A 20279-nucleotide genomic window follows, 5' to 3' on the forward strand; every position below is an offset into this window, starting at 1 on the left:
GACCTTGCTCCAGCCTTGTAAGTTGCGCTTATTAACTGCACCTCACAGCAGAGGCTCAGCAAGGCCAAGTATAAAACCATGCTGCACAAGCAAAGAGGTAGAGTCAGGACAGGAACCACTGTGCTCCTGATTGGCCTTTTTAAGACAAGTGGTGGGCTAGGAAGTACGGCTCAGTGGTAGAATGCTTGCTAGCATGTGCAAGGGCCTGGGTTCAATTTCCAGCACCACACCCACACCCACACCCACACGTAGACACATGTACAAGCACAGACAGGGGAAGAGTTCTTTTTTTAATAACCTGCTTAAGTTTATGATATTCACTATATTCTTCTCCCTGCCTGTCACCCCAAGGCACACACACATGCACAGGAATACACACACATGCACACAGTCCCAACCCAAGCAGAGAGAGCATCTGTGCAGCCTCTGGGGCCAGCCTTGCCAGTTGACTGCCCTCTAGGCTGCCCTGGTGGGGCCAGGACACCATCTGGGAGCTGCTCAGGCACAAAGGCATTGAGAGGGGAAGGAATGCTGGGCACATCTAGCCCTGTTCTCTTGTACCACTTTCTGGGCGGTATGGCTTTGACCAAGTTCTCTATGTGGACAGGCAAGGGCTCCTCAGACTGGGTGCTACAGGCCAAGCTGAAATAAAGCAGCATCCATACCAGAGATTCAGGATGACTGATGGAGATAAGTGGAAGAGATAGAGGGGGTGACCATCTTGTTCTTCCCCTTAGACCCTACGCCCACCAACTCCAACTGTCCACCCTCTACCAGCTACCCAGAGACAGAGTCCACTGTATGTGAGCAGGCCCCACTGGACCTCACCTGTGAGCAAGGGAGACAAATTAGGGAGCAGGGGGAGTTCTTGACATGTACTTCCCCCTTCCCAGAGGGTGGGAAGCTGGGGAGGGAGCAGCATCTGGCCCTGGGCCCAGGAGACAGGAGGGGCAGCAGGATTTCCCTCCCTGTTCAATGCACACAGACACTGGGCTGCAGACACACAGTACGGGCCTGAACGTACAACTTGTACATAATTCACAGGCTCCTACTGCTGTGGCCTGGATAAAACCTACCTGGTAGGAGAAGCCTAAATGGGGAACAGAGAGTCCCACCACAAGGGAGCACTTCTAGAAAAGGGGGTGAGCAGGCCAGTGAGCTGGGGATTAATAGAAACTGGACAAATATTACTGATGGCCAGAACTGTTTATGTATGGAGGTTAAGTCAGTTTGTAATATTTGTTCACAAATTTTATCTCACTGAATCCTCACAAATGCCTGGTGTGGGAATTACTATGATTCCCATTTTATAGATGAGGACACTGAAGATCAGAGGCTAAGTATCTTGCCCGTTTTCACAAAGCAGAATTTATCCCCCATACCATGCTACTGCAGGCACACAACCCTCAGCTCTGGCCTGGCTCAGCTCCCTTCTCCTCACCGCACCCTACTCTTGCTCATGTGGAGCCTTGGAGCCCTGTAACAGCCATGAGCAAGGCTACCAGGGCATTCTAGGATGAGGAGGCAGTAAGTGGTCTGCCCCTACCCAGGAAGCCTCAGACCCCGGCACAGGTAGGACAGCCCAGAAGACCTCAAGGCTAGGGAAGAGGTGATCAGGTCTTCCCTTCATTTATCCAGAATAACTGGAGCCCACTTTCAGTGGCCTAACCTGATCACAAATGAGAGGAACCTGAGGCCCATAGAGGCCCAGAACTTGTCCAAGTCCGCTCCGTCCACAAATGCCTACTGGGCACCAGCCAGGTGGGCACCCACTCCACTGGTGTTCTGATGCTCATAATCTACCCCAGTACTTCTCTAGCCCCAGATTCAATGGCTCCCCTTGACCTCTACCCCTGCTGTCCAGGGCTCCTTATAATGTCCTCCATGCATCACCACCTTATACCTTTGCTCCAGCTGTTGCTCTTCTGAGAATGCCCTCCCTTCCTTGCTGGCCAGAACCCTGTCCCATCTTCTCTTTGCAAAACTTCACTCAAGCCCCTGCCCCCAGGCTTGGGCTGATGGACCACAGAAGGAAGCGCTCCCGCCCCTCCTTCTATTCCTCCTCTGGACCTCCCCATACTCTTGACCTCTCATAACATCTGTACATCAGTCCTGAAGAGATTTACTTGTTCAGGCCCCTGTGAGGACCTGGCATTAAGCAGGGGCTTGGTACAGCTCCATTTAGTTGAGTAAATGTATCACCCATCCACCCACCACCCAACCCGGAACAATGAAAAAATGACTTCTTCCTTTTAAGGCTTGTATTTGCCTTTCTTTAAAAACCCTTAGTGAGCACAGGGAAGCAAAGTGGAAGATTCTTAGTCAGACTTGTCTTGGCATTTTCCAGTGCTGGCTCAATGCCTGGCACACAGTGGATGCCTTAAGTATGATGATTTGGTGGATGAATAATAAAAATATCTCCTTCCCCTTGCTCTTGTTCCCTATAGTCCCACCATTATTACCAAGCCTTTCCTGGAGCTGAGCAGTGTCCCACAATGTACTTTCAAAATGCAAACAGCGCTAAGAACTCATCTTCCGTGCAAGTAGTGAATCAGCTTTCTTGAGCCCCAGACCTTCCTGTGTGTTAAAGGAGGTGCACATTCAAACACATTTGGGAAAGGATGGCTATATGCTCTGTCACCTTAGTTCAAATCCACATGCCAAAGGCCCTGAGAAGGTCTGTTCTGAGTTCTGTGATGTAGTAGTTTCCAAGTCTGTATGCTCATGCATCCTGGGGCCTATTAGTGTCCCCCTGGAACTAGGGATTCCCAGAGCAGAGTTTGGGAAGTGTACATAGGAGGGTCCACTACAGAACAAGGTATGTGTGCTGAAGTGTGCTTAAGGCTGGCACCCAGCCAAAGCCACAATTCCTTGCATGACCATTTTATGGAGGCAGACAATCTGACCTCAGCCATCAACAACAATTCTTAATGAGAGGCAGAAAAGCAGGTGACATCATATAGGCTTACACATAGAGCACAGAGGTGGAAGAAGGTAAAAGGCCAGAGATCTCAAAGAGTTGGCGATTAGACAGGGAACTTCACCCTGCTCAGCTTTGCTTCTATGGTCTGCAAACTGGGGATAATGTTCTTCTCAGGGCTGCTGTGAAGGTTTAGTGTGATGATGCAAGCAGAGGTTGATTACAAACTGTAAAGCCCTATGCTAGCATTCACTATGTGCATCATTATTTCCCTGCATGTGCAGCCAGGAGAGTGTGGTTATATGGCGACTGCACACAAGCCATGCAGAGGTCTTCCATCAGGACTGATGGGTCCCCAGCAAGGCCCAGGTGGTTCTGCTCACAAAACCTGGTTGAATAGGTAAGAATGAATGAATGAATGAATGATCTTATTTTAATAAATTCTACTGTCCCATTTATCAGTCCACAACTAGTAAAAGAGTCAAATTAGGAAGGCCACATATAAGAAGGAGGGGAAAAGAGGTTCCAGGGCTGCTGGAGGCAGGTCAGTAGGCAGCAGAATGAACGGACAGGGTGGGAAGAGCCAGAAACCAAGCTCAACAGTGCAGTGGCTTGGAGTCATTAGGTGTAGGAAGGCAGAGGCCTCAGCATCCTCCACAAAGCAGGCAGGGTTTGTGAGGTCCATCCCTGCAAGGTTAACCATGTTGGCCATATTCGGGGAAAGGACATGATCAAGCTGGGTTTTGCGGGGGGTGGTGGGGGGTGGTGTTTGTGTTTTACAAAGGTTTTAACCAAAATGATTAGAGTTATTTTTAAAAGTCTAGGGAACACAGGAGGGCTTCAAAGCACACCAAAAGACCTAGCTGCCTGAAAAACTGCTTCTTACATGTACACTATATATTAACACAATTATACATAGGACAAACATTTTTAAAGTACCTCCTATGCACTGTTAGGCCCTGGGGATACTAGGCCATGTCAGACAGCGTCATGAATGGAAGACTTGGGGTAAATAAAAGAGGTATCTGGTCCCTTGAAGACTGAGAGGGAAGAGGAGGAGAGGGGAGGGGAGGGGAAGGAAGCAGAAGGAAGGAGAGAGCAGGGGAGGGAAGGGGAGAGGTTGTAGAAGAAAATTCACAGACAGGAAGTCTGGAAGAGCAAGCTAAACCTTGACCTAAAGCTTGGTCCTAAATCACTGTGGCCTCAGCAAGTTGCCTTCCTTCTCCGAGCCTCCATCTTTAAAGTGAGGCTAGTGGTAAAAATACTACATGGCTCTGGGCACAGGACCAGCAGTCACAGACACTCTCTGGCTGTAGGGGCCCAGCCAGCAAAGCAGGGGTTGCTAACCTATTGTTGTGGGGTAGACTAAGGCTCTCTGGTTCCTAACTTGCCTGAGGTCTGGGAGATGGTGGGAGTGCTACTCTAAGTTCGGGGGAGTCTGCTTCCAGAGCTCCCCCTTCAGTCTCCCAAACAAACCCCACAAGGTCTCCTCCCAGACTGTCCAAGGATTCAGGGCATCATGGGTATCAGAATGTGTTGTAAAGTTAAACTAGTATGTGTCAAAAGGCAACAAGAAATAGGTCTCAATTCCTCCCTGAAACCAAACACTTAAATTCCCAGGAGCTCTCAGAATTGGCCGACCCAGAACTCCTGGGCTCCTGAGCCCCTGACCTTCTTCATTCCTTGGCCAACTGCCTCCCCAGGGAAGGGATACACAGGCCCAGAAGCCATTACTGATCCCTGACGGCCAACAAAGCAAGGCTCCTCCTGAGGCCCACAAGTTCCTCCTAGATCAGACTACCTGGCTGTCCTGTGTTCCAGCCCTACTGAGAATCTACAGGGCATGGCCTGGCCCTGTCTGTGGGAGCCACTCCAGAGTCCCCCACCACGCCCCAGTGACAGGCCAGTTGTTTCACCTCTCTGAGCCTCTGGTTTCCCACCTCTAAAACAGGGATGAATTCAGATGGCATGTAAGACACATCTACCAAAGAGAGACTCCTGAAACCAGTCCACCTGAGCTATGAGTATCTGGGTAGGTAGGCAGAGGAATGCCAGGCTCTCTGCAGCCCTGGTCTGAGAAAAGAGGTGCTACCCACCTGACTCCCACTCCAGGAGTCAGTGGCCAACATGGCCAGAGAGGCAATGGCTGGCCAGCCCCAAGGAGTACATAAAGTGGTTGCCCAAGGCTGGGTCCAGCCATGGACTTGCGAACACCTGACACCAGCTGCGTCCATTCCAGAGATAAGGCTGTCCCAACAAAGCCACTGGGACTTTCTCATCTAATCTTGAGCTCACAGGCCCAGTTAGAGGGGAACTCAGCTCCTACAACCACCCAGAAGAGGACCCTGATCTGCTATCTTCTAAGGCTGGCTGGGGCCAAGCAGGGGAGAGGTAGAAAAAGGGACTCCTAGCAGAACCGCATATATCTTCACTGGAGAAAACTGGGCCCCAGGTCACAGACATGCTATAGGCCCACTGTGGCCCAGAGCTGTTGCTAACTAGCCTCAGGCGACATAGCAACACAGCCAAGATAGGCCTTATAGCCCCAGCCCAGGCCTCTCTCCACTGCCCCAGGACCACCCTTTTTGGAGTATGCATCAGAGAGGAAAAACAGTGTGAGCAGTCAGGGTGATGTACCCACTCAACTCCACCCTGACCAGGAAGCTCTGGCCCCTGGGGCCTCTAAGCCCCGGGATGGAAAGATGAAAATCAACACCCAGTTCTACCTCTGCCTCACTCACAGCAGGTAATGACGGCCACATCTGGATGGAGAGAGCATGGGCTCAGCCTGCCTTTGCAGAGTCCCCAACAAGAGGAAAGAGGTTCCAGTTACAGCATGATGAACTTCAGTGGGACGCAAGAAAGAGCTTCCTGGAGAGGCATTAAGAATGGACAGCATGCAGAGAAGGGGAGGAGATGAGAAAGGTTGTAGCTCTTCTAAAATATAAGATAGTGTCACATCCATTATGTAATTTTACCTTCAAAATAGCCTGGAAGGTAAAAGTTGCTACCTTCATTTCAGAGGTGAGCAGCTGAGGCTTGGTGAGCTAAGTGACTTGCCTAGTACCTTCTAAGCTTTGCTCCAAGAGGCAAGATTCCAAACCAGGACTCTGACTCCAAGCCCCACACACTCGTCTCCTCAGGACCCGCTGAGGATCGATACACCACTGCAGCCACATGGGCATCTCACTGGCTGCCCTGGTGCCCAGATGTGAGCTGCCAGGGATGCCAGCCATTCGTCAGTGGCTGGCCTCAAAGGGCTCTGTGTTTTAGGTCTCCCCAGCTGTGCCCCAGCTGACAACAACCCCCAGGGAAATCCCAGGAGCTTTCCCCATGAAGTGCTCCAACCATGTCACATTTCCTGTCCTGATTGTGCCTTCTGAGGTCCAGGTTCAGTCCTTGCACCAGGCTGCCACCTGCTCCCTGCTTAGAAGGAGCCCCATGCCCGCCCCACACCTGACACTCAGACTCCCCATCACAGGGTCCTGCAGCATCTGTCCCGGGCCTGCAGCCCCTATGTTCCCCTTACTGGGGGGTGCCCTGAGCTCTTGGTGGCATGGCCCACACTGGCAGTCAGAGGCCAGCATGGCCCAGGGCTGCCCTCAGAGAGGTAATGGCTGGCCAGCCCCAAGGAGTACATAAAGTGGCTGCCCAAGGCCAGCTCCAGCCATGGACGTGCGAGCACCTGACACCAGCTGCGTCCATTCCAGATATAAGGCTGTCCCAGCAACCCACTGGAAGCCAGCTGCAGCCTGTTTGGGGCAGGAGTCAGCGAGGGTGAGATGGATGCCCCCACAGCTCCTCTCTCAGACAGTGTAGCAGCTGGAATGCTGCAATTCTTTGGGGTAGAGCCTGAGACCCCCTTTGTAACAGATGATCCTTAAACTCCTAAGGAGTCAGTGTTCATGGGCTCCACGGCTTTCCACTGACAGGGTGAGGAGTGTCTTCAACTTAAAGGTTTCCAGCCTGCCTGGCCCTGGAGGCTGACCCTTCAGATGGCACCTGGCTCTATGCTGCTGGCTTCTGGGAGATTCATGCAACTGGAGCATGAAGAGGGCCGGAGGAGGGAGGAAAGAGAGCTGAGGCCCAGTCTCTTGCTAGGTGTTCAGGGCTGACTGGTCTCTCTATGAAGTGCCGAAGCCTCTGTCCCTATAGCTGTGCCCTTGCTCAGCCCTGACAGTAAGGCTTGCATTGCTACCAGCCCTTTCTGCTTGTGCCACACACCCCTAGGCTGACACACCCTGTCTGGCTAGGCCAGAGCAGAGGAGCCCAAGTCCTGCCACCAAAAACCTCTAACCACACACAGAATAAATTAGGAAAGGACAGCTGCTGGAAGGGATGCTCAGGACTGCCTGTGCAGGGCTCCCTGTCCATCTAGACTTTGCCAAAGATGGGGCTAGAGATGGCTAAAGGAGAAGGGACCAAGTGCACCCCGTGATGGTCTGAGGCTTACTGTATGCACTTTTTAATTAGTTAATTTATTTATTTATTTTGGTACCAGGGATTGAACTCGGGTCCTTGCGCTTGCGCATCAGGCGGCGAAACCCCTGAGCTAAATCCCCGGCCCCTAGCTATGCATTTTACAGGAGAGAATATTGGTGCTCAAAGAGACAGATGATTCACCCAGGGTCATCCCGCCAGTAAGTAACAAAGCCAGGACCCAAACACAAATTTTCCTGCCTCCAAAACCCATCAGGTAATGATGCTGATATCACTGTGCTGAATTGGCTCCCAACAGAGGTGGCTGACTTTAGCGGGGTAAATTGTCAGTGAGGGCTTGCACAGAGGCCTCCAGTGTCTCCCGGATGTCTTCCTCAAGATGAGAAAAAAAAAACAAACCTCAAAAAAACCCTGCCATTCTTCAGTCCTCCCAGGTGGGGCAGAGCCCCAAGTGGGCGGTGCAGTTGGGTGTCAGGTTGGAAAAACAAGCAGATTCAGACAAGGCTTCATTGTTACCAAGAGTCTGACATTTTGACCATTAAAACCAAGCAAAACAAAATGCTTGCTACTATGTCTTATCTCTGAGAGAGAAGGGGGACAGTAGGAAGGGCCCCAAGACCAGGTGTTGATCTCTTCCCTTCTGGGACGGTGAGTCCAGAGTCTGAGTCCAGCCAGCCCTGCCACTGTTTCTGTGACAGTTCCTTGAACTCTGATGACGTGTCAGGCTCTACATGTTCCATGCACATCTTATTTCTGCCAGATTGTTGCTATTCCCATTTTTCAGATGAGGTGAAGAAACGGGGGCTCAAAGGAGCAGAGCGTTGGAATCCAGGTTTTTCAGACTGCAGTCTTCCCATGCCCCTCATTTCTCCGGGAGGGAAGGGCAGGACCCAGGAGGAGGGGGCAGCATAGGAGAATGAGCTTCCTCTCCTAGAGATGTGTAAGCATCGTCTTGGGACTGTGCTGCAAAGGACAGCGATGGCTCTCTGACTCGGCTGCACTCTAAAAGCACCTGGGAAGCTTCAACAGTGGATGCTCAGGTATTGCCCCAGGGACAGTGGGCCCTGCAGGACATTTAGAAGTTTCCCACACAATACCAATGTGTCCAAAAGCCATCGGCCCTGCCCAGATGTCTTGCAGCCCTTATGGCCTTGGAGTCCCCATCCCATACCTCTTTAAGAAGTGAAGGGATTTATCACCTAGACCCTATTTTATGAGGTTGAGAGCTCGGGCAAAATACAAGGGCGTCCTCAAGGTCCCACAGACAGCCACAAAGAGACAGCACAAGGGGCCTTGACCTCAGGGTGTCTCTGGGGTGGGGTGAGGCCCTTTAAGGTACTTGGAGGTCCTGGCTCCCTTCTCAGTAGGAGAGAACTTTCTCTTTGAGCCTCCTGGGTGGGAGGGTGTGATGAATTCTTCATGGGATTGTTTTTTAAGAGTCCACTGGTTCAAAAGCTGAACAGCTGCAGGATTAACTCTGGGAGACTCCCTCTGCTTGCCGGCAGGCCTTGGGAGCACAAAGATGAAAGGTCTCAAATCAGGCCTGTTGATGTCTTCCTGTAGGAGACTTGGTCTCCAGCCTGGGACAAGCTGGCCTCTCAGGCCAGCAGCCCACACTTCCCCCCACTTGCCTTTTGGCCTGCCTCATGCCCTCAGTGCAGAATGTCACAGACAGGCAGACAGCAATGGGGTGGTGGGAGGAGAGAGCTTGTGGGGTGAGAAGTCCTGAGGTCAGCCCCAGCCATCCCCTCACCAGCTATCCTTGGAGAGGAACCGGTCCTCTTGGAACTCATTCACAGTGCAGCCTCACAGCAGCCTCAGCTCTGGCAGCATCACCTCCGAGAACCCTGCCCTGATTTCTTCCCAACCTGACTCTGGGCAATCCAGCCCCTGGCCTACCTTGTCACACTCTGGGTGTCACTGCTTCTGTGTTCTCCCTTTCCTACCAGGATAGCCATTCATTCATTCTACAGGGCAGCTGGCCTTTGCCTGGGATCCATTCCAATACCCTCCCGAGCACCTGTTCCCTCCTGCTTTTCACTAGGTGCTGGAGACAGATAATAACAGCTCACGTCCACTGGGGGCTTATTATAGACTTGGCCTTTTTGAGTGCTTTGTATGTATGATCCACTTAACTCTCACAGTAACCCTGTGAAGTAGCTGTTACAATCAGCCCCATTTTACAGATGAGGTAACTGAGGCCCACGGGGGTTAACTCACTTGCCTAAGTCACTTGAGCCCTGCCCTTTACTATTAGGCACAGATATCAATGGGACTAGCCCCTGCCTCACAAGCTCACTTTTCACAATGTAGAGGTTTTGCACCTATGTGTTTACACTCACCCCACACACACATCAGAATCTCTAATCATTTTACACTGTGGTTGGATGTGTGCAGAGAAAGGGCCAAATGAATGCTGCCTCCTTTTTAGAAACCATTCACACTCTCTGCCTAGCATCTGCTAGCTGGATCTCAGACAGTTCCTCCCAACTGGGTCATTTCTGATGCTAAGGTCAAAGAAGAAAAATACTGGTTCCCAGACTTCCTAGTCCTGCTTCCTGCCCTGAACCTGGCTCAGGGTCTCCCCAGTGAATAGCTGTCAATAGCACTGGAAAATGCATCTCTGCAAGTCCCATCCGACACACAGCAACCTCCTAAGGGAAGTCCTCCCTGTCACGTGCCACGCCCTCTTTCCTGGCTTTACTGGCTGGATTCTTCTTTCAGCTTCTTATCTCACTCATTCATGAGGTCAATGATAACACAGGCAAGCAGAGCATGGTGGGCCTGACTGTGTACAGACCCCCACAGGTACTCCACAGCTTCATCTCATTAAACCCTCATAATACTGTATTACCAGCTCCTTTTTGATTGATCGGTTGATTGATTGATTGATTGAGACAGGGTCTTATTATGTAGTCAGGCTGGCCTTCAACTTGCTATGTAACCCAAGCTGACCTTAAACTCATGATCATCCTGGCTCAGCCTCCTGGAATTACAGGACTGCACTGGTATGACTGGCTCAGCAGCCCCATTTTATAAGTAATAAGTTAAAAAAAAAAAAAAAGGCCAAAAAAGATGAGCAACTTGTCCCAGAGGCAGTTTGCATTGCTTCCCCTGGCCTGGGGGCTGTTACCTTGTGTCAGGCACACTGCTAGGCACTTGGAAAGAGGGGTGGGTTGGGGCATTGTAGAGTTTAGTTCTGCCAGGCTGGTAAGGGAAGCAGATCTACATGACTCCCAACTTCAGACCACAGTCAGTGAACAGAGGCTGTGGATCAGCAGCAGAGGAAAAAGGAGTCCTAAAGGCTTCTAGAAAGAGGCAGCTCCAGGCCTGGAAGGACCTCATTGATTTCCCCACTGGTCAGGACAACACAAGGGCACACCATGGCCCACAAAGCTCTGGTGCCTGTTGCATGCCTGCCATGGCCTTGGAGGTGGCAAAGTGAGGAGAAGCTGGCTGACCTCCAGCTGCCCTGCCAATGACCCCACTGTGGCTGGGCCAGCTGCCTCCAGTCCCGCCAACCTTTCCTGGCCCAGCAGGCTGCCAATCACAGCTAATGACCACGCTGCCTGCAGCCAAGGCCACCACCCTCCTTCGGGTGACCACAGTACTCGCTGGCCTAGACAAGAGCCAGGCCAGAAATCACAGCCGTTTGTCACACCACATCCTCTGGCCCTGTGCTGTGGTCTCCTCCTCCTCCTCCTCCTGTCAGGGTCACGAAGGACACTGCAGAAATCTAGAGAGCCAGGACACTCAGGACACTGCTCTATTCACCAAAAGAATGGGCAAATAGGACCCCGGAGGGGGCTGACTCACGGCAGGTCACACAGCCAGTCAGCATAGAGCCCAGGGCCAAGGACTGCTTCCTGTGCCCCATACTCAGTCCAGCACTGCCCTGAGCCTTGGAGAGAAGGCACATATCCTGGCTCTTCATGTGCAAAGAATGCTTTCAAGACACTGGGTGGGGCTGAGGAGACAGGACATTTCCTAAAGCTGGACATTTAGGGACAGACGGAAGCAGATTTCCACTTCAAACAGATGTGGGCCTGACTCCTCTGCACTGACCAGCTGTGTGACCCTGGGCCAGGCAATGCACCTCTCTGAGCCCTAGGCTCTGGGGGATAACAGTAGCTACCTCCCAAAGTTAATGGGACTGAGAGTGTGAAGTACCTAATACACTGTCTGGCTCAGAATAAGTATTCAGAAAGTATTTGCTGTTATTAATATCATTATAGTATTAAATATTTGGATGCATTTTACAAAGTACAAAATGTTACAGATGTAGGTATTACTACTACTACTGTTAAGTGTCAAAGATTCAGAAGTGGCATCCCAGAGGGTTGGGCAATCCAGGACTGTTTCTTTTGGGTGGAATTTATGACCTAAGTGGGGCCTGGACAGACAGGGAGGTGAGCCAAGAAGAGGCAGGGATGCAGTTCTGACAGAAGGGACCTCGAAGCACAGGGGCAGTGATGGGTCCACATGTGGTGGGCTAGGAGACAGTGGTGACCAGAGGCCCCTGCAGTGGCTCGGGTGGGCAAAGACTTGAACATCACAACTGCTGGCCTGGAATCATCTTACACAGGAAGCACAGGGAGCCGCAGAGGAGGTCCGAATGGTGACTCCATGTTTCCTTTCTGAAACCCGAGTTCTGCTGACATTCTAGGTCCTCACCCACCCTTCCACTCACCCCTCTTCTCACCCCTAACTGACCCCCAAACCCACCATCACCACCCCAGACTGACCCCTACCTCTCTGCAGACCACACTATCCTGTCTCTTCTGCTGCTGGTGTGTGTATACAGTAAAGATCTTCATTGAGTACCTTTTATGCCCTGTGTTTTACAAATGTGACCTCAGACACGCATATGAACCCTGAGAAGTGGTCACCACTATGCTCGCTGCACAGAAGGAGGAAGAGGCCTGGCAGATCAGGTGTCTCGCCCACAATCTCACAATGAACAGACAGCACAAGCTTGATGACAGGACTCTTCTCTTTCCAGCAAGTTGCCTCTAGCTCTGGCCCAGACACCTGCCTCCTCCCCGAAGCCTTCCCCTGACTCCAGCCTCTAAGGGCCTCCTCTACAAATCTCCCCGCCCAATACCTCACCCTTATTCACACCTCCACCATCTCTTTGAAATTAAAGGCCCACAGCTTGATCCTTGCTCAGCTAGCCTGGCTCCCAGTGCTACCCAGGGTTCTATTTGGTCCCCAAACAGGAGAGCTGATTGGTAAGAGGTCATCCTGTCCCTGTCCTATCCTGCTGTCCACCCCCCACATATTCACTCCATAGTCCAGACAACAGCCCAAGAGCTATTCACCTCCCCTGGTGGGACTGAAGTTCAGCTGAACTCACAGCTTTGTCCCTGAGCCTCCCTCCCAGTGAGGGAAGCAATAAATTATTCACTGCACCCTGTGCCAGGGAGGCCAGACAATGGGCCAAAGGGAATGGACACCAGCTCCCCCTCCTCAATGCTCCCACAAGAAGCCATGGTGGGGTCAGAATCCAGAGGCCCTTGCTAGTGTCCCCAAGCAGATTCTAGCAGACTTTGAGATTGGGAAGGGGACAGAGGAGTATGACCCAATTGAGAAAACACAGGTCTTAAAATTTGCAACTATAGCCTGTGTTCTACCCCAAGGCAAGTCTGAACATCTTCCCAGACTTCTGGTCAAAACTCAAGCTTCTTCTCTTCCTAGGGAAGGAAACTGGCAATTAGCCAGGCACTGTATATCTGTATCTCACTTAGTCCTCACAACGACCTGGTAAGGGAGGTGATCTACTTTGACAGAGAAGCAGTGGGGCTCAGAGCAGTGAGGTGATTGTCCAGAGAGTAGAAGAAGGGAGCACTGGGTCACCTCCCTCTGGTCTGTCTGACTTACCACTGTCTACGGCTCGCTAGTCACTTAGGTTCCAGGCTGCCACTTAGCCCACCTGGGTAACTTCCAGGTTACCTGGTGGGCACCTGGTGGTCAATTAGCTCCTAAAGAAAACTCAAAAGTTGTGGGTAAGCAGTTTTACTTCTCTGAGTCTCAAGTTTCCCATACAAGGTAGCCATTAATACAAGCCCTAGCAGGCTTTGAGTAGTTCATGTCTACAATCTCAGTACTCTGGGAGGCTGAGGCAGGCATATTGCAAGATTGAGTTCACCCTGGACATCTTAGCAAGACCTTGTCTCAAACTAAAACATAAACTGAGGATGGGCAGGGGATGTAGCTCAGTGGCGCTGTGCCTGCCTGGCAAGCACAAGGTCCTGAGTTCGATCCCTGGTACTGCAAAAAAAGGGCTGAGGATGTAACTCAGTGTGAAGGCCTTCAGTTTAATCCCTAGTACTGCAAATAATAAATATATAAAATAAATTAAGTAAGTAGTAAATAAGCCCATCCTTGGCAAATCCAACAAACTCCGTAGCACTCAACAGTTTGTGGATATGACTGCCTCATTATCCGAGCAGGCAACACACAGCCTGCCTTGACCCGCTTTATAGGTGAGGCATCCTGGAGGTACCAGGCGACTCTCCAGTCCTGCTCTGCCTCACTCCATGTTCCAGGGCTAGGTTCCACCATACCATGAAATGAGATCACAGGTGTGAAATTATATCATCAAAGAGGAGCTTTGTTTAGAATCTGGGATTATTAGGAGGACTTGAATTCTCAGATGGAGGTGGGGGTGAGGAGGAATCCCAAGCCCCTTAGTCACCTTCCAGGTTCCCCCAACCCCTCCAACCCCAGGGACAAGCTTCCAGTCTCCACTACCCCCTCTACCTCCCAGGAGCTTTCCAAGGTGGTTTCCCCTCGACTCCAGGGAGCTGGGCACAGCAAGGGTTAACCAATCCCCACCAAGGCCACAGGGCCCAGACCAAGGCCATGGGCTCCCTCTCCCCCTGGAACATGCCCAGGGCTCTTTCACAATCCCCTACCCCCTACATGGCCCCAAGGGCAGTGTAAGGAGCCCCTGCCTGGGAATCAAAAAAACCTGGGACAGTGCCCCATCCTGGCAGCCCCAGCTTTAAGTCCTTGAGCAAGCCCCCCCTTCCTGGGCCAGAGAGTTCTCCCCTGCCCAAGTGAGACTAAGATCAAGCCTGCAATCTGGGCCAAAGGCTCTGGCGCTGCTGGCATGTCTCAGGCCCCAGCATCAACCACACAGACTTTCAAGGCAGCCTCATACATGGTCACCCTGACCTCATTCAGGGTGGGGAAAACCCCAGATGTTCACACAGGAGCCACAAACTGGGGAGGGGAGTGGACACCATGAAGGATGTTTGGAAGGCTTTCTCAAGCCTACTTCTGATTCAACAACTCCCTAGCTTTAGGACTTGGGGCAACTGCTGCACTCCCTCAAGGGTCTGCAGTGGCCTCATCAGTAGTGGGGAAGAGGTGAGTTGGGGGAATATTAAGGGGTGACATCTCCTCCAGCTTCTTCAGTGGTCTGACTCGGGGATCTCCATGGTGAATTCCCCAATAGATAAGCAGCATCTCAAGAACTCCAGCGTGCCTTGGAGAGCCTGTAGTCCATCATCCTGGGACCTCAGGAAGAGAAGCTTTGGAACTGGGGAGCTTCCCACCTCTGCCTCCAACTCTGGGTCACCTTTCTTGGGAGTTGACAAGCCCAAGGATTGAGAAGCAAGGAAAAGCCACCTCCTCAGTTTCTGATCTGCACTTAGATGCCCCAGTGGCCCTACCTTGCACCTCCCTTCCTGGGCTGCTACTCACTTTTTTTTCTCCCCTCCCTCTTTGCTCTCTCTTTACCTTCTCCCTCCTCCCCTGCCTCATCCCTAACGAGAAGAGAGCCAGGTCCTTCAGACCTGCTGAACCTCGGTTTCCATATATGTCAGCATGCATAACAATACACAACATCCATCGCACCGAGTAGCAGCCGAGCCTTAAGTGAGAGATCATTTGTGCAAGGGCGGGGCGCGGACCTGGACACAATGGGCGCTCAATAAGTGCTCTTTTTCTTCCTTTCCATCTCTTAGCTGGTTCCAGCCTCTGCCCGCGCCCCCTCCATGCCCCCAGCGGGTTATAGTCCGGCCGTGAGGGGTCGGAACCGCTCCTGTCGCGCATCCGGGCTCTCTCACCTGCAGCCTCGGCTCTCGCCGGCCGGCGGGGCAGAAGGGGCCCTTGTGCTCTTCTCTGGGCAAGCGCCGAGTCCCTTGTGGGGTGGGAGGAAGGCGACTACTTCGGCTCACAGCACTAGCCCAGTGTGTCCTGCCTGCCTAGAACCCCTCACCAGGCGCGGAAACCCCGGCTTCGGCTTCCCGGGCCCTCAAAGGGTTCCAAGTCCCAGGCAGTCTGCCGCAGGCGGCGGAAGGTTCGGTACTCGGGGAGCCGTGCTCTGCTGCACTCAAGACGGGGCTGGTGCCACCTTGCGCTAAGCCGGGACAGAGAGCTGAGGGCTCCAACACACCCTGAGGTCGTGGTGGCGGGGTCCTGCCCGTCCCACTGGGTCGGGCCAGGGCTCAGGAGCCCGGCAGCCAGCTCCGGATCGCGGAACCCAGGACTGGGACGGGTAGGGCAGGCGCCGGCGGCGGGCGCGGTGCGCTGGCCAGAGCCCGCGGGGAAGTCTTCCTAGATCTGGACGCGGCTTGCTCTGCAAAACGGGCGGACCTCGGCGCGGCAGGGTCTTTGGAGCTCCGGGCCGCGACTCCACTTCCTCCTCTTCCCCCGGGACGCTGGCCGCTCGCTCAGCTCGGAGCCGCAGCCGCAGCCACCGCCGCTGTCATCCTAGCCGCCCACCCCCACCGGAGCTGCAGCCCGAGCCGAGCCGAGCCGAGCCGAGTGGAGCCGAGCAGAAGTAGCACCGCCCAGCACCGGAGCGCCGGGGAGCGCCGGGGAGCGCCGGGGAGCGCCGGGGAGCGCCGGGGAGCGCCGGGGAGCGCGGGCCCGCCCGGACGGGGCGGAGTCATCCTAGGTCCCGCCCCCAGGCCCTGGCAAGGGTGGGGCACGCGCCTGAGGTCCTTCGCAGCCCCCCACCCCCAGCCTTCGGGCAGCGGGAGCCAATCGGAGAATGGGAAAAGGGCGGAGCTCTGCGGAACTTGGCCTCCACCTCGGAGAGGGCGGGCCAGACAAAGGAGAGGTGAGACGCGAAAGAGAACAATACACGGGTTGGGGTCCTTAAGGAGCCGGGCCGGGGCCGGGGTCCCCTAGGGACCCAGATGGAGGGAGAGGCGGGGAGGATGAGTTTGTCCGAGGTGGGGGCTTGATGCCTGCCTTGGGGCTGAGATGGGGGCGTCCTGGCCAAAGAACAGAGGTCGGAGGAGAAAAGTAGCAGGGACGAGACAGGGTGGAGGGCCGGTGGGGTGATGGGGTACGCAGCTGGTGTGTCCCAGGAACGGTGGAGCGCCACTGCTCTCCGCTTGCTCCTCCCCAGCTTCAAGGCTCCGTGCGCCGAGGTGAAAGTTGAGTTCTGTGAGATGTTCAGATTTTAGGAAGCGGCGAAAAATACGTTTTTGAAAGTAAAAGAGCAGATCTGTTTCCAAGACTTCCCCTTCCCCCATCGTTCATCACCAGGGAGGAGCCTGGTGATGAACGTCGTCAGTTTTGAAAAGATGAAGTCAAAGCAGACGTGTGAGACAGAACACCTCCAGTCGTGACGTGTCTTCAGTCTCCTCGCGCCCGTCCCGGGCCTAGGTTGCAGGAGGTGCCCCTAATGTGTCCCTGAACCCCCTACGCAGGAGCGAGCACAGAGCAGGCATTGGAGTGGTTGGATATATGAATGAATGTTGAATGTGCGTGGGGGCGATGTGAAAGCCACTAATTGGCCTGGGGAGCAAACGGTGCCACCGTATAGCTTCTCTGTAAGCACCACAACAATCTTATTCGGCAGGAGCCTCACGTCACAGTCGAGGATCCAGTCACTGAGAGGCCACATGATGTTCCCCAGACTCCACAGCTGGCACAGGTTCAATCCACCCATCACTATTGCATCGAAGGGCAAAGCAGTGTGACTCTGAAAGTTTACTTTACCTCTCTGAGCCTCTATTTCTCATCTCAAAAAGGAATCAGGATGCTGGGACTTGGCAGTGAAACAAGTGGGGGACTAGGAATGCAGCAGGCTTCAGAGGATAGAGGGAAGGGCATTCCTGGCAGAGGAAACAGCATATCCAAAGGCACAGAGTCTGAAAGAACACTTCTGCGGGGCCCTGGCCTATTCTGGTTAGCAGAAGTGGTTAGCCAGGCTAGCAGAGAGGATGATGTTCTGGGTTAAACCCTGAAGGTGAGGAACAATTGCTCTGTTGAAGGACCTAGAAAAGTAATGGGTAGCTGGGGCTCCAAGGGAAGAGTCTGGAGAGTCAGAGGGATCCAGGCAGGAGGAGTTCGGAGCTTCCTGAAAGGCCAAGACTATTTTCATGGTCCTGGGCCAAACAGAGCGATTAGAGAGCCCTGAGTTTGGAATCACAGGTTGTCGGGGGGAGCACTGTAGGAGTTTTTAAGCCAGGTGTTGATCGAGGAAAGAAGGAGCTGTGCAGGAAAGCAGGTAGCTAGAAAATCCTTATAATCCACGGAACACATGTGGTGTGGGTCCCGCCTGAGGAAGAGGCCCAGGTGATTTGGAGGCCTGGCCTAGTCCCCTCTAGAGTATACCAGCCATGCTGAGGGCTTGGTCCAAAGGATTAGGAAGAGGGTGGGCTGAGGTGGGAGATACCCTCTCAGTCAGGCCCAGACGGCAGCAAGTTTCGCCCTAGGAAGCTGGACCTATGTGGTGAACTTTGTAATGGTGCTAAGAAACCTTGTGCTTTCTCCTTTCTCAGAACCTTCTCTAGCTCCCAGTTGCCAGCATGATTAAGCCCTAAGTCCCTGGCCTGGCATTCCAGCCACTGTCTGCCAACCACTCCAGCCTCATCACCTCTTCCCCCAACCTGCCCTGCATCCAATTTTCCTCAGCTCCATCAGCAAGCAGAACACCTGTCTGTGTGCAGCTCCCCCATGTGGTCTGCTGTTGCTCCCCTTCTCTCATGAGGTAATTCCTGCTTCCTTACTGGGCTGAAGGGAAGAAGCTGGAGGCCAAATGCTCATCTGTCCTCATTGCTGCTGTGTTCTCAGAGCCTAGCACAGAGCTTGGCACATAGTAGGTGTTTGCAAGTATAGTAGTTGTTGGCTTTTGCATCTCTAGGCCAGCCCCCATCTCCTCTGAGAAGCATTCCTGAACTCTTTCTGGCAGCCTGCCTTTGGTCTGGCTCCCTTGGCCTGAAGGTTCTAGGATTATGAATCTTCATGTCTGGCTTCCCCAACTGGGTTGGGAGCACCTCCGTGGCACTGTGCTTCCACCCACCACCGCCCTGCCCAGTGCTTGGCAGCCCTCTTGAGATCTGAGCACTGGGAGATGAATGAATAAGGGTCTCAGAGAAAAGCTGTCTGGCTGTCCCTGCTGAGAGAGCTGCCTTGGCAGGGTCAGAGGAATAGAATGTCAGAATGAAAAGAAGCTTTTCAGAACAGACCATCCCTGACTTCAGGCCCACCGAAGGTCACCAAGAAGTGACCAGCAAACAGGTCTCAAACACCCACATTTGCCCTCTGGCTGCCCCTCTAGAGAAAAGGGAGTCTTCTGAACTGGGGCTATCGGGCCTTTTTGTGGCCAGGGAGGCCCCCCAGCATGACAGTGGCATGATCAGGGTGGCTCATCAGGGGGGGTGACTGAGAGCTCTGGGCTGCTTGGAACCCATGCCTGGAGGCTGATGGGAAAGACTGGCCTTTCCTGCCCATTCCACTGCACACTGCTCCTCAGAGGCAGTTTATAGGAGCTCTGCAGCCCACACTTCAGGCCCTGCGCAAGGTGCAGCTCCTTCTTATTCTCATCACAGTTATTACTAATTATGCATTCTTTTTCATAAGTAGGCCAGTGAATTGTGTAAGGCTTCGTCATGAGATCTGCTCCCAACCCATCCTTAAAGGTGCACACAGTCTGGGTGGACACAGTGCTAAGTTGTGGCAGGGGACACCAAGATGAAGCTGGCAGACATGGCCACTGGTGGGGTTGTTTGGTTCAGCTGAGCTGAGCTCCTCAGGCCCTCACAGTTCTTAGTATTTTCCCACCTCTCTGGCTTCTCTCTGTCTCTGTCTCTCTCTTCTCTGTCCTGCATGCACCCCACACCCCCACACCCCCAGTGGGGACTTTCTCCATTCCCCAAGGCCCAGCACCCAGGCTGACTCTCTGAGAAGCCTGCTCGGTTCTCCCAGTGAGCAGCAGTGCATCTTCCTCTGGAGCCTGCTCACATCAGAGGCTCTTCTCCCCATCTTGGAACTCTGATCCCCTTGGGTCTGGGCTGCTGGTGGTTCAGGTTTCCTGCCCAAGTGTGATCTAGCAAAGGGCAAGGGGTGGCCCCTGATTTCCTTCTGCCACTCTGCATTTCACCAATATTTCCTGAGCTGGATCAAGTCTTAAACCACACGTTGGGTGCTGGGATAGTCAGGTAAGAATCCATCCCAGACATCCAGGAGCCCCCAGTCCAGAGTTGTCTGCATGGATGTGTATGCCAAGTGCTCTGTGAACATGGACCACCCATTTCAGCTGGGGCAGGGCAGGGGAAGGCAGCTGAAAGGGAAGGTAACACTTGAATTTGACAGGTAAGAATAAGAACTTGCCATGATAAAGAGGGACAAGTCTTTTAGGCACAGAGGACACTGCTTAAAAAAACATGTGGCAGCTGATGCGTGAGAAGGTAGGTACATTTGGGGACAGGACTGACACAAGAAGGTGAAAGTGAGACCATGCCACAGAGTCATTTGTGCAGACTCTAGAGCCACACAGCCTGGGCCCAAATCCTGACAAGCTACTAGCTCTGTCATTTCTCTGTGTCTGGGTTTCCTCCTCTGTAATGTGGGGGCAATGTGAGTACTTGTAGGATTTTATTTTTAAACTGGTTTTTTTTTTTTTGGTACCGGGGATTGAACTCGGGTCCTTGCATTTGCGAGGCAGGCGGTG

At 53.1% G+C, this 20279-nt stretch overlaps 2 protein-coding genes across 7 annotated transcripts in view; one reads left to right on the top strand and one right to left on the bottom strand.

The window, feature by feature from the left end:
- Window positions 1–16174, bottom strand: part of Gdpd5 (glycerophosphodiester phosphodiesterase domain containing 5) — a 92758-nt gene extending 76584 nt beyond the window's left edge. For 2 of the 6 annotated variants that reach the window (XM_021243245.2, XM_087211951.1), the window contains exon 1: window positions 15436–16174. The gene's annotated coding sequence lies outside the window, so the exon portion shown is untranslated. The remainder of the gene's footprint in view (window positions 1–15435) is intronic. The other 4 variants (XM_004863221.3, XM_087211947.1, XM_087211949.1 and 1 more) reach the window with 2 other exon arrangements.
- Window positions 16175–16275: 101 nt separating this feature from the next.
- The window catches only part of Serpinh1 (serpin family H member 1), a 35169-nt gene continuing 31165 nt past the window's right edge, over window positions 16276–20279 (top strand). Inside the window, exon 1 of the mRNA XM_087211952.1 lies at window positions 16276–16433. The gene's annotated coding sequence lies outside the window, so the exon portion shown is untranslated. The remainder of the gene's footprint in view (window positions 16434–20279) is intronic.

Source organism: Heterocephalus glaber, unplaced genomic scaffold (genome assembly GCF_053883595.1).
Source record: "Heterocephalus glaber isolate CG9 unplaced genomic scaffold, H.glaber_assembly_v1.0 deba00001428, whole genome shotgun sequence".
Taxonomy (NCBI): Eukaryota; Metazoa; Chordata; class Mammalia; order Rodentia; family Bathyergidae; genus Heterocephalus; species Heterocephalus glaber.